Raw genomic sequence first — 11,869 nt, forward strand, 5'->3', positions numbered from 1 at the left:
AAGTCATTTAGTTCCCTGTTTATACAGAGGCAGCCCTGACTTCTATTTTAGCATCAGTTGAAAATTCAAAACAGAGAGGATTTTTCTCACACATTAATGAATATTTTAATAAGTATTGAACTCCAGATCTTTTTTTCACATCCCCTACCCTAAATTTACTTCTGCCTCTGAGTGCTATGCAAAAACCATAAGGGGGACAAAGCCTGAGCAGAGAGACTTCAAATGAACATTTTAGAGCTTTACTTTGAGAGGAAACCTTTGTAATTTTGATATTCACAAGTTGAGAAGAGCTATTAAAATACATGGTTTTCTGAGCCACTGCTTTGCTTCACTTCACTGCTTCACCTTCCCACCCTGTTACAAGACAGCCAATGCACCCCATCCCTGTGGAGAGATTTAAATTGGAGCTCTTTGGGCCATGGGTTGTACCCTTTTTGCTCCATGCTTTCACACTTTTTAGTCCCAGGAAGCCAATGACCTTGACTGGACACAAAAACTGCACCTCATACAAATTATCCCTAAAGAATTTCCAGAGTCTTTCTTTGACATCACACAAATATATTCAGCCACACTGAATATGTCTCCAGCTCAAGGCAAATTGTCTAAACTTCTTGCATGATACTCTGCCTTATTTATGAATATTTCAGTTTCTAACCTAAACCTAGAAACACCTACTGTTTCTTACAATTTTTTAAGATAAACTAGTAACTTCAACAGCCAAGAATGCTGTCGTGAGTGGCCACCTGACAATATGTAAGGCAAAGACTCCAAAAAATATATATTTTATTTCTATTCCTGTATTATATTCCTATATTATATTCCTTCCTTATTACATGATATTAAACACCACCACACCCATAAGTTTTACTAAACTGGAAACAGACTGGAAGCCAAAGGAAAACAATCTCTAAAAGCTTAAGAAATAAAATTTATATCTTGAGTGCCCCTGTGTTTTTAAGATTTTTAAAAACTGAACCAAAATGTCTAAGATTTAGATACCAACTTGAGCTGTCAAAAATCACTACAGGTGTAAGTAAAATTATTTTTTTTCACATAACAGAATCTAATTTTTGGGTTTTGGACAAAACTGGCTGACAACTCACACTGCAGTTATATGAAAACATCACTGTCGAAAGCACAGACAATTCCAACATTTTTCTACTACATTTGTGGTAAAAAGACTTTTTAAAAGCTTATAGTTGTACAAAAAATAGCAAATATAAGAGAAAAACAATGGTTTAAGATTACTTCTTTTACTCCATTAGAAACAGATACTGCACTATTTCATGAAGTCAAAAGAAAGTAAAGACTTGCAATTTAATGTCATTATATAGACACACTCCTATAATATTGTCATCATCTATTATTTGAGACAATGAAACCAATCCAAAAACTTCACCTTAAAAAAAGTAGCATTTTATACTGGAAACAAACTGAGCACATATGGCAACCCAGTGCACTGTTCAAATTAATCCTGGCAAATAATACTTAAAACTCATAGATATTCTCAAACTTAGTAGAAGAAAACCTCTTAAAATATCCCCCTATAGATGGCAGTGCAATTAATAACATGCTGAGTGTAAAATGTCTATCTAGAGATAATGAAGGTATCCAAGATATGGAATGGAAGGAATAAAGGTTTTTCTAGATTTTCAGGACTTGAATGATATCTACTATTCAGAATATATGAAACACTGCAAAATATCACTGTTCAATGGGGAAAAAAAGGGAGAGAGACAAAGCAGGATTTGAGCTTAATTCTTGGATGCTTTTGAAGGACAAATAAGGTAAATGTCTGCAAGTACAATGCAGATGCAAGGGGCATAAAGATGCTTGGAGCTTTTATATCACATCAGAGACACTTGTTTTGTGATAGAAATTTTCACATTACAAAGCTTTCAACATAACCTCCACACTTTCTTACAATTTAATTTCTTCTTTTATTCAGACCATAGAAAGATTTCACAATGGGAGGGAAAGAAACCTCACTCAAACGCTACTGAACAAAACACAGATGTAGAAAGACAGCAGAGGTTCTTTTTTGTGGTAATTATCTTTCTGACAGTCCTTAATGTGATTTCCTACATCAAGAGGAGCCACTAACACAAATAAGTATTTCCAAGGTTTGTTTTGCAGTTTTCATGGCTCGAAATGTTCTGTTCAGTTCCACTGAAGGGACAGATAATGTACAGGATGTGGAGGAAAAATGATCTTTGCCTCATTTTGCTGGCTTCCCATCCACTACATGGTGTTTGCTGATATGATCACAGTGTTTTCTATGGGAAAGTGAGTTTGCTCAAACTTCTATTAGGAAGGGTTCAGAATGTAGTTAAGATCAGTCTAAACAGTCCAGTGCTATCCTTAGTTTTAGATAGGACTATATCTTGGAGATCCAGGATATCCTTATCCTTGTATCCATCAAACTACTGGTAATTTTGAATTAATGGCAAAATGGAACTGCTGAGGAGTTTTCCCATTCTTTTAAATATTTTACCCCTTAGAGCTTCCATTAGCAATATGTACTTCAAAGATATGAGAATATCCTGTAAAGTGTTTTCAGACTAAGACTGTTGTGATAGGTATTTCACACTCAATTGTAGATGCGTTAGGGAATGAAAAATATTAGAGACAGAAGACACTGATAAGGGGACACTCTATTTATCTGAACTGAGTGTGCAATCTGACTGGAAATTTCATCTGAGTTTGAGTGTTTTTGGAATTAAAGGCAGTTACCTGATCTTGGCACTTAGGTTTTCTTCTAATTGCTATTGCGAGCAAAAAAAAATAAAGCTGAAATATAAAAATTTCCCAAAGAAAGACCAAAGATTAACACAGCACTTATTAAACTCAGTAACACCACCAGGATACCTGTTCACTCTGTCAGGATGCATGATCACTCTCAGTGATGCCTATTCATTTATCAGGCACCCTTGATGCTTGCAGCAATTTCTGCATCAACTTTCCTTGTTTGTTTTTTTTTTTTTACTTATCTTACAATTTTACATGAAATTACAGGGGGATAATTGAAAGGAAAAACCCCTTTCTACCAACAGCTGCCAGATATTTTCCAAACTGAAAGTAAGGATGAGACCCATTCCAATAAAACAATGGAGGCAGCAGTGATGCCCTCACTTGCTCCATTAACAGCACAGACCAGGTGGCCTTTCAGCCACAGTGGCCACCAGCCCTGTTGTGACAGTGTTTGCAGGGGTCCCAGGGTGAGGGAAGAGATGAGGATCTGACTCCATGTTTCAGAAGGCTTGATTTATTATTTCATGATATATATTATATTAAAACTATACTAAAAGAATAGAAGAAAGGATTTCATCACAAGGCTGGCTAAGAATAGAAAAAATATAATGATAACAAAGGCTTCAGTCTCGGACAGAGAGTCTGAGCCAGCTGACTGTGATTGGCCATTAATTAGAAACAACCACATGAGACCAATCACAGATCCACCTGTTGCATTCCACAGCAGCAGATAATCATTGGTTGCATTTTGTTCCTGAGGCCTCTCAGCTTCTCAGGAGAAAAAATCCTAAGGAAAGGATTTTTCAGAAAATATCATGGCTACACCCTGTGCTCCCCATTCCCAGCACAAACTGGGATCAGGGCATTGCTGCTGTGCTGCAGCCTTTATGGATTGGAGGCAGAATCTGCAAGCCAAGAGCTTTTCTTTCCCTCAGGAGCATCTCCTGTGCTGCACTGGCATCTGTCTTGTGGCAGTTATAATGTTGTTTGAAGTTATCTCCTTCTCTGTCTTATCTGCCTCCATTTCACAGGAGAATTGAGCTGCTTTCCATGTGGGGCCAACTGCATGCATTGAAGGAACTCACAGCAGGAAACCTCAAAGCCTTTTTGGGACAGACCACATCATTCCTTTTGGGACAGACCACATCATGTGTGGAAAAGGAACCAAGCAGCTCCTCCAACTGCTTCTGCACCATGGAGCAACCACCACCTTTCTGCCAGTTGAAGGCTAGACCTGATGAACTAAAGGATTTCCAGTCTTTGCCCAGGATGTTAAATAGACACAGACATGTCGCTATAGGACACGAAAGGACACAAGTGCACACACTGCTGTTCTCAAGGTGAAGAAAAAAAGGGAAGTTTATTTTCTGACTCCAACATTTATAGTGTTCCAAGAGTGACAGTGGATTGGAGGGTGACAGTGCCACCTCTGCAATGACACTGGACAAACCAACAGTCCATCAACTTTCTCCTCCTCCATGAAGGAATGCAAAACAATGAGTTATTTACAGAAAGCGTGTGAGAAAGTTTGCTACAAGAATGTAAACATCAGAAGGCTTAGAAAATCTTAAAAAATCAGGGCAACACAGACAGCCAATCCAAATATTATGAAATTGAATAACCCCCTCTATTCTACATAATAAAACCAAATTCCTACAGTTGTGTCATTAAGTGCCACGTGCAGAGAGGATGAAGAGTCAGAGCAGCCCTTGGATTTGTCTCCAGTCCTGTCAGCAGCACATGTCTGCCTGCACCAAGGCAGAAAACCTCTATCCATGTGCTTCCTTCCAGCCTGGGTGACAAATGCAGAGGGAGTCCATGAGAGATAAAGCCCCTCTTTGTTCTGATCCAGGGATAGAAGGCATTGCACAGACAAAGACAAATGTGATGGCTGCCTGCTGCTCGGGCAGAGTCAGCCTTTGCAGCTGTGAGCTGATCCTGAAAAAACACAGCTTTATTTTATGTTTATGGGTTTCAACCCAAGCTCAATGTGTTTGTAAATGACTGGGGTGCCACTGTGGCTTGGCTCCCACCTCGTGCTGCAAGCCAGGCCTGCTCACTGGTGCCACCAGATCCAACCTGCATGGAAACAGTTCCTCCCCTCCTCAGCACAGCTGTGTCAGCTGTGTCAGGGGCAGCAAGGGCATCCCAGCTGAGCTGGTTGTCACAAACAGCAAATTCCCAGGAGGACTGGGGGGACCTGAGGGGAGACTGATTCAGGAGGATTCCCCTGGTTTTGTAATGATCTGCCAGTGGTGTGGGACTCCCACTACCACCATGGCAAAATTTGTCTTCCAAGTGGCAATGCCAAAAAAAACTGACTATAATTTTTGCAAGAATCAGCTTCCTAAACTGCAGTGAAGGAAAACAAAAGGTCACACCAGAGTAAAGTTTCATTTTTGTTCCTCCTTACTTGGTCTAGCCCCTTCTACTTCCCACATTCTAGCAGAGGAAAGGTCCAGGCTCCTGTAGAAATATCTGGTGCTCTTAGTAAAACATTTTATACAAAGAGGCCTATCAGAGGAAATTAATATAGTTTGGCTCATCCCCAGACAAAAGGTGGAGTTGATGCCCCTTGACTCCTCTAATGATGAAGAGAGGCTGCTCCTAAAGGGAATTATGACCCCCTAGATGGGCTGAGCCCTGTCTCACAGCAGTGGCCATGAAGTCCTGCTGCTGATACCTGCTGTGTTTGGCTGACTTGAGAGCCTGGGTTACATCTGAGGTTCCATCTTATGTTTTTCATATGACTGAACTTAAGCATTATTAAACCCAGGCAGACATTAGGCTTTTAGGCTCATACACCACGTTCATCACTGAACCACTGTTTGTGATGTGTATTACTGTTAAATAATACACAAACCTGCAATTTCACAAATAAAATGTGACAGCTCTCAGGCTACTGGGGCAGCAAGGATCATGGTAGAATAACACCACTGAAACAGGAGATGCTGTTGGCTGTTATTACAGGGCCTGTTTCCATAAAGCTCCTATAAAATCCATATGCACAGTAACTATTTGCAAGTGAAAACAGTGGCTGATGTGTGCAATTGTTGATTCTGAATACAGAGCAGACATCTGCATGAGCAAATCGATGCGCATGCAAATTTCCTCCAAAACTCACAGAGACGGTTTTGAGCCAAAGCCACAAATGCTTTTTGGAGTATTCCTGTTGATTTCAGGGATTTTGCCCACCAATATTATTTCCACACCATTGATTTTACTCCACTGCTCTTAAATATCAAGAAGAGCCCTAAGTTGTCTTTACTTACAGCACAGTTCAACTGATATTGAGACAAATCAAGCCCAAATACACTAAGAAGGGATAATCTCAAGAAGTAAGCTTGATAGTCACTAAATAATAAAGCAGGAATCATACTGCTATTTATCTTCTCCTGCAGTGGATATTTGCAAGCAAAATTCAGGGATTTCTTCTATTTATTTACCTATTTTCCCCTCCAGGAAGTCTGTTTAATGAGGAGAAACCTCCAAACTCTTAAAACCCATGTGTATATGTTAAAGCTTTTCAGTAAACTCTTCATAAAGCTCAAACATGTCTCACAGTAATATTTTGCTGTTGCTGCTGAGGGATCAAAAAAACTAAGTGTGAAAATAAAATATGCTGAAAAGCTTTTCAATTCTGTAATTGTGTTCATGTTGCAGTGGGATTTTTTTTTTTTTGTTTGTTTGTTTAAACTGGAAGGCTCTCAATAATTGGAAAGCTACCAGGTTGCCCTCAGGCAGAAAAGTACCACCAAGTCTCTAATATCATGCAAAGAACCAAGGGATATTTGGTGCCTCTCTCTACCATACATTTGCCACTACCCAAGGGTTTGGGCAATTCATCTGCTCTTTGTGGGCACCAGGTCCAAGGTACTGATGAGGTCTCAGGCAGAAATGGAAAGTGGCCACCAAGCAGCAGTGAGTGACCTCCAGCACTTCAAAGGGCTGATTGGTGCAGGAACGGTCGCTTGTTTTGCTTTGCCAAATTCTCTCAGGATTCCTCATGAAAAATTAAACTTTCTATCCCTTTGGCTTAAGCTGCTACACTTTAATAAGAAGAGTTGTTGTTCTTGGTTTGCTGATTTATAAGGTTTGAAGCACTTTTGCTTTGCATTCTGTTGCGTGTAAGCTGGCAGTGAGCTAGGAGGAATAATTTATAAATGAGATGAATTTGTATAGATTAGTCAAGTGCCTACTGACTGAGAATATAGCAATGTCTAAATATTTAGATGAATTAAGCAGCAAGGAAAGATAAATATTCTTGAAAAGAACACATTTAGTAGGCCACTGAAGTATAACTAGGAATAAATAAAAACAAGTAAAGAAAAAACATAAGAACACAGAGGAAAGGCGTAGCAGTATAATGAGGCAAACAAAAAATAGTTTGCATGTCTTTATGTATACCTGTCCCATCACTAAGTCTAAGTTTATGACCTCCAAAGTATAAAATACTGATTAGGTGAATGATCTATATTACTATTTTCAACTGAGCAGCTTGGGACACTCATTGTGTCTCTGTTGTCCATGTTAAAAAAAACTGCTTTACATTCCTGTCACTGCCTGCAGACAAATATACATTCCCATTTATATGTACCCATCCATACATAAGCACAGGAAAGGATTATGTAGTGGAGCCACCTCTTACCTTGGAAAACAAAAATATTGGCATAAATTCCTGTCTGCCTCCTGATTCTAACAGCCTAGGAAGGGGGAAGAAGTATTGCTCTCATACTAAATAAACCATCATCACAAGGACTGGTTAGGCACAAATCTTCTGGTCTTTCCTATAAGCTTTGCACTGCTTTTGTGGTGAGGTTTTTCCCCTTTTTCCTCAATGGAGAACAAACATCACCAGGTAATATGGCACAGCAAGTGGGCAACCTCTGTAGCATCCAAGTACCTCCCCCAGTATTGCTTTCAAACTTTCCTAAAGAAAAAGATAAATCTAAATACTTCTCAATTTTCCACTTCTGGATGAAAATAAGTTTGAAACAATAGGAAAGGGCTAAAAAATTGAAAAAAAATATTAAACACAGGTGAAAAATATCTGTTTCTCCAGTGATCATCTCATGGGATTTTTAGACAGATAATAAAAGTGTACTGTAGGAGTAAGAAGCACCACTTCAGTCTTTCAGTACATTTGTATTTTACTGACATGAGTTCTTGTCTCTGTTAATTATGGAGGTCTGGGTGAGGTAATTAAATTAAGAGGAAAAACAGGGTTTGGGTTGTTATTTTAATTATTTGAGTAATGCGTACTTGGTACAGTTTACCTTTTAAAAAGATACAGTCTGAAATCTCTAGAGAACAGACTAATAGCTCTGAATAATCCTAGGGAGAGCTTGACTTCATATTAATTGATCTGCAAAATCACAAAATGGTTATTGCCTGCATATATTTAAAAATAGATTGTAGGATCTTAATCACTACTTTTAATCTTGAAATTCTTTCTTGAGGTAGTAAAGACTGCAGTTCTATGTGGTTTATGTCTTCTCTTGTTACTTCTAAAAGTTATTAGACTCCTTCTCACAACAGTCTGGTTTGTTTTCTTTGTTTTGTGTAAGTATACTTTAAAATGTACTAGAACATCAAAGAGAATTTACAGTTTTGTACAATTTTGGAAAACTTGCAACTATTTAAAATAATCCCATTGTTCTCATAAAATCATAATATTTCCATCAGATGTCCTCATTATGTGCAACATGTCAACTTTACTTCAAAAAATCTATATTTTACTTTATTGTAAGAACAAAAATTCTAGCATAGACAGCCAGCTAAACTAGAAAACATTTCAAGTAAAATGGTTCTCTCTCCTCTGGGCATGGCCTCATCCAATGCATTTCCCAGGTTATAATTTTTGAAGCAATTTACTGACAGAAGAAGTTAAAATAGTTATTTGACCTTTCTGGAGTAAGTGAATCTAAATTAAAGTATGAGCATTTAAATTTTCCACCTTCCCTCACTGATTTCTCCCCTCCCTCTCAGTATGTTTATTAGCACTGGTTACTTGTTGCTTGTCTCAGAAGTTAATTTTTAAATTTCAAAAATCAGCATAGAACAATTTTTTTGAGCTGATGCTGTGAGGTGAATTTTACTACCAAGCATCATTAAGATTTCAGTCTCATTTCAAGGAAAGACACTTCCACAGTCTGCAAGGAAGAACAGATTATTCCACAGATTAAAGACAAAGCCCAGAAGTATACATGATGACAGCTGCAAGAAAGCTAATATATTTTCAGTCTCTGCAAAACATTAGGTTTTCTCAGCTGAGTGATGGAGTGAGAAGTTATGGGGTTTGTATTATGTATGTTCTCAAAGCCATAACAAAGGCAGCCACATTTTTCTCCATGAACACTATCAGAACACTTCCCATTTGATATGGAGCCCAGTCAATAATAAGGGTAACTATTTATGACATTCAAACCAATGGATGGAATTTCAGCCATAAATTAAACCCCCAACCTGCATTTTTAAGAGTTTCATAGAAGTGGTTTATATCCCAGCCTTTAGGGGGCAAGGCAGGCTACACACTTGGAACAAAAAAATCCTGGATCTGCTCAAGATGATGATAAACCTACCAAGCATGCAATGCTGTTCAAAGGAAGTTCATTATTATTGACCCAAAAAGACAGAGACAGACAAGGAAATCACATTCTTCAATTCCTTGTCTCACCTAAAAGCACTAATGCCCAAAGAACTTCCTGTCTGTTAAATCTGTGTGCCATCAGCCAAAACAACAACAATCCATTTGAAGTTTTACTGACACTTGAAGTGCTGGTAAACCTCCATCTCCTGTCACCCCTTTATGAAATGGATTGGGCAAGTCAGGCTGGAAGCCTTTAGAGATATTAGCTGAAAATCAAAATGGAAGGGAATTTTTTTCTGACATATTTTTTCGTCACTCTTTGACATTTTCTCACATTAAAAGTAAATAGTATGATTCCTCTCTTACAGGGTACCTGGTTTAACATTAAGTCTTTTGGAAAACTCCAGCTAATCTCAAAACCAGCTACTTCACACCTAGTTCTTTTTTAAGCCAATAAAATCAATTTGATCCTTTGCAGGCAATCAACTGATGCCTCAGATTTTAGCTTTTATATTTTTCAATTCTGTGCTGCTTTAGTGTGTAATTCTGAGCTCCATATTAGGGGATGGTGAGCTCTCTTCACAGAGTAGAGAGAAAAAACAATTCCTTCTCTAGCTGGGGACCAAGGACAAATGATCCAAATCTCAGGCTCAAGAGCACAAACAACGTGGACTGAAGAGAGAAAAACAAAAAGGATAGGACTTGGTAACCTAAAGCCAGGTGTTCATTTTGTGACCATTTTGGTTCATCTTGGGTGCAGCCCTGGCTGGGCTCTTGTGCTGCCCAAGGTGCATCCATTGAGGCCTTTTAATAAATCCCTACTTTATTCTTTACCTCTGTCTGGCCTCTGTTCCAGGTCAGCCTGCACAAGGCATCAGTTCCCATCTTCCTGGAGCTACATCCACCCAAGCACCTCTGAGAAAACGAGAGCTATTATTTGTATTGTGCTTTTAACACATGTTTTATGGTTTAGTAAGGTGTGTGCTTAACTAACACAAACCCCACAAACGTCTCAGTAAAATGTTCTGTGTTGGAATGTCTCATAGAATAAGGGAAACAATCCTTCCTTGCACTTTCTAAAACCAGCATGGTACATTATATAAAACTACCTGCCTATAGAATTATAGAGGTCTTCACCTCTGGAAAATGCTAAATATTTGTAGTATTTCCATTGAGTGACAGCACTTGTGACAAAGAAACAAAGACACATGATCCAGAGCCTTCCTTAACTAGAAAATTGATTGGACTTCTTAGACCCAGAAGGCAGCAACCAAGGTTGCCCAAGCTTCTCTGTGACATTTTTTTTAGAAATTTAGATTATATTGAGCTTTCTCAATGACATCTTTTAGGTTGTCTGAAAGGTGCAGCTCCTGTATTCTTTGAGAGAATTTTCTGAAGCATCTTTCCTATTGCTACCATGGGTTTTCTCTGGTGACATTTTTAGGGAAACAACTGGTCTTTAAGCAAAGGGAATTAAGAGACAGAAGTACTCAGTGCTGCTGTCTGAAGCTGCATGCCAACAGAAGTGCAAATTTAAGTTGATTGTTTCATTTTTTCTGTTTTCCTATTCCTATTTCCATACATTAAAAGGGTAAGGAATAGACTGCTTCATTTAGAAACCTCCTTCTCTTAGGAGTTAATTTTATCTCATTGTTAATGTTTATCAATAGATGCTTAAAAGAATCAGCTTTTTTTTGTTTTTAAGTTACTGTTGCAAGTAACAGCAAACTGTTGGGAAGGGCAGTGAGGTGCAATGAAGCCCTGCATTGTGTGTGATGATAAAAGCATACTGAGCCATTGAAAAGCAATGGAGAGGAAATAAAATGGAACCCTACAATATACCAAGTGTCATCACCATTAAGTTAACATTACACTCAATCTCTGTGAAATCCCTGACTGTGGAGACCACATTTTCTTCTAAATAGTTAGAGGTATTTTCTGTCCACTCATCTACAAAATTCCACTTCAAGTTAAACTCTTTAGCTAGTATGTAAAATAAAAATTCCCCTAGAAAATGCTATGAATTTTTCACCTAATTTGAATGTTTTCCAGTTCTGGGAATGCACAGCTGTCTTTTCTCCAAGCATTGTTTGTGACAGCCATCCCAGCCCAGCAAGAACGTTTTTGATTCACATCAATTTTAGATAGATTACTGGGGTGATTTTTCTCCTCAGTTCATGAGTTCCAGCTGAAAAAGCTTCACTTGCTATGTATAAGTAAGTATCACTTGCTATCTTTGGGTCATTTAGACTGCTTAGAGGCAGGGGAGAAAATACCTGGGATTTGGATTTTTTATTTTTTTGGGGGGAGGGATATCTGCCTGTAAAAATGAAAGATTCTGCAGGATTCAGGAATCTGCATTTACAGCAATAGGGATTTCATCACCAAAATACCCCAACCAAAACCAAAACAAACAAACAAAAAAACCATTAAACAGACTTCCATTACTGGTACATTTGGCAATTCAAAAGCACCAGGAAATGACCTCAGCTACTCAGTAAAAGTATCTTTCACATGGGGAAGGTCACA

General features: G+C 38.4%; 1 long non-coding RNA gene across 2 annotated transcripts in view; it reads left to right on the forward strand.

The window, feature by feature from the left end:
- LOC139593504 (uncharacterized) overlaps positions 1–8,078 on the forward strand; it is a 70,994-nt gene extending 62,916 nt beyond the window's left edge. For both annotated transcript variants that reach the window (XR_011680327.1, XR_011680328.1), the window contains one exon: positions 3,783–8,078. This is a non-coding gene — a long non-coding RNA (uncharacterized lncRNA). The remainder of the gene's footprint in view (positions 1–3,782) is intronic.
- The last annotated feature ends 3,791 nt before the right edge of the window (positions 8,079–11,869 follow it).

Source organism: Agelaius tricolor, unplaced genomic scaffold (assembly GCF_023055355.1).
Source record: "Agelaius tricolor isolate 1412-34295 unplaced genomic scaffold, bAgeTri1.0.p SCAF_10, whole genome shotgun sequence".
NCBI lineage: Eukaryota > Metazoa > Chordata > Aves > Passeriformes > Icteridae > Agelaius > Agelaius tricolor.